Source organism: Rattus norvegicus, chromosome 9, assembly GCF_021556685.1.
Source record: "Rattus norvegicus strain SHRSP/BbbUtx chromosome 9, alternate assembly SHRSP_T2T, whole genome shotgun sequence".
Lineage (NCBI taxonomy): Eukaryota > Metazoa > Chordata > Mammalia > Rodentia > Muridae > Rattus > Rattus norvegicus.
In genome coordinates, this window is record NC_141542.1 from 48,386,346 (window position 1) to 48,389,232 (window position 2,887).

Here is a 2,887-nt window from a genome sequence, read left to right on the forward strand (position 1 = left end):
GGTGTAATTGTTCATGCAAAATAATCACGGATTCCAGATTCCGGCCAAGAAATTAAATCTTTCTCCCAAACTGGAACCATGTCTCTCTCTCCCCTTTTGACATCAGCTCTGCAACAAGCCATGCTCTATTTTCTAAAGGAAAGCGATTGACTCCTCTGGACTGAGGGATGTAGCCCAGTGGGTGGAGCACCTAATCTAGATGCAGTGGACCCTAGGTTTGATCTTCCAGCACCACATGCGTGTAATTCCAGAACTTGGGAGTGGAGGCAGGAGGATCAGAAGTTCAAAGTCATCCTTCAGTAACAAGAGAGATTGAGGTCAGTGACAGACCCTGTCTCAAAACAACCACCACTGGGAAATACAAAAAGGGGAAAAAAATGTTTCTCCCATCATGCCTATTTGTCCTACTTGGCTTTCCATTGCTGTGATAAATGACCAAAGCAGCAACTTGAGGGCAGAGAGGGCTTAGTTCAGCTTGTAGGTTACAGATATCACCCAGGGAGGTCAGGCCAGTAGCACAAGACAGGAACCTGGAGGCAAGAACTGAGAGAAACCAAGGAGGGAGGGCTACTGACAATCTTGCTCCCTTAGTAAAGTCCAAGCCGAGGGGCAGGAGGGCCCACAGTAGGCCCCACTTACACCAATTAGCAACCAAGAAAATGCCCCCAAAAGTCCGTCTGATCTGGGCAACTCTTTTCAGTTGAAGGTCCCTCTTCCTCAAGATGTGACGTTGATAGATCAAGACTGGCCATCATGATACTAAATTTAAAGTGAACAAACTTGGTATTTGATGTCAAATAAATCCTAAAACACACACACACTCTCTCTCTCTCTCAATTCTTACATATTTAAAAAACAAAAAACCAAACCTGACAAGTAAAGCCAGAACAAAGATTTTCCAGGGACCAGGCTGTTTTTGAAGCACCTTTAAGTTCCTTATGATTGCATTCAAACTAGGGAAACCCCTGGGCATATATTCTTTGAAAAGAGGCATTTAAGAGTGTTCAAACTTAAGTCAGGCTGTAGGTTATCATTCGTGCAGATCTGACCATCACGGTCAGTCAGTGAAGGCAGACAATTTCCTTCAGACTGGATTCCTTTTCTCTCGCTTTCCTGACTCCTTCCCTTTTTCTTTGGTCTTGTTTTTGAGATAGGTTCTTATGTAGTAGAGGTTGCCCTGTGGAGTATTACAGGGATATATTCAAATAAACTGCATAGTTTGATATATTCAAGACTCAAATACAGGATTTCCCCCCCCCCCCCAAGATGGGATCTCACTATGTAATAGCTCTGGCTGACCTGGAATTCAGAGATCTGCTTGCCATGCCAATTAATGGAGTCCTGAGATTAGTGCACCCCTACACTCAGCTTCAAATACAGGCTTGACTTCTGATTTCTACAACCTATATTAGTTACCTAGCTGGAGCCTCACATCCTAAAATACTAAGTGACAAATCAACAGCTAAGCGCACTACCTATTTAATATGTGTTTTAATATATCACTCACTGCCAGTTCTATTCTCAATGCATACTGACTATTGTAAACAAACATTTTAATTTTACTTTCTTTCAGTATTGCTTAATGTGGCTGCTCAAAGGTAATGCAGAAACTGTCAGACACTTTTAAAGCAGTCTTTAATTTCCAACTCATGAGGTGAGGAGATGGGGACACTCACACCATTAATTCAAGGACTCTAAGAGTGTGGGTTATAAATGTTTACAGCAGATACTAATTTGTGTTATTTTAAACTTTCACTTATAAATTAAGAAATCAAGTCACTTCCCATTTCAAACATTCTCACCGAGTACCATTTCCTGAAGCTTAAAACAAAGTTATTGGAAGGGGGTGGATAATTTTTGAACAGAATCTGGCACTCTGCCTTCTAAATCCTTTGCAGCATTCCTGTATATCTGGGGGCTCTAACACAAGAGATCCCACAATTGAGATTACAGCTAGAATAAGGGACTGGTTATCATTTACAACAAACTGGGACCTGACCACATGCAGTGTGACCACTTGGCAGGCAGTTTTGAGGGAAGTTCTGACTTCAGTGGGCACTATGATTGCTGGCTATTGAGAAATGTGGCCTGGCATCTATTTCAGGGTACCTCTAAAAGGAAACTCCATCCCCACCTTGCCTCGGTATGATCCCAATTCAGAAGCCAGAGCAAGTAGTCATATTACCCACTGAAAGTGCCCCAGCTCAAGCGAGCATATGACATATATATATACACACACTAGGAATTTAACTCAGGGCTTCCTGTGTGCTAGGCAAACATCTATTCACTGAGCTACATGCCCAACCTCCTACTGAGTACATTTTATAACAGCCAACTTGCATTTAAGAATTCAGCTTTTAGGGGTTGGGGATTTAGCTCAGTGGTAGAGCGCTTACCTAGGAAGCGCAAGGCCCTGGGTTCGGTCCCCAGCTCCGAAAAAAAAAAAAAAAAAAACCAAAAAAAAAAAAAAAAAAAAAAAAAAAAGAATTCAGCTTTTAAGTCTTTAAATTCTTATTAGACACAAGGTATTTCTTGGATGTTGTTGCAGGATGATATTGCTTAGAAAATATAAAGCAAATCTCAGTTTATAATGTACAGGTAAGTTTATAATGCAAAGTGATTTTTAGCACCATATATACAATCTCAACAAAGTTAAAATCTGAGCAATCATGACAGCACCTTTCCTCTCCCAAGAAGCACATGCTTCTTTATGGGCCATGTTGTGCCAATAGTGCATCATCTATTTAGTAAAGAGCAAGGACCTGGAGTCCAGCACTTAATGCTACACTGGCACGTAAAGCCTTAAACATGTAAGAACATCACTTTTTCCAAATTTTCCAAAGAATCCCGTTCATTTAACATGAGCATGAACTAGGAAAATGAAACA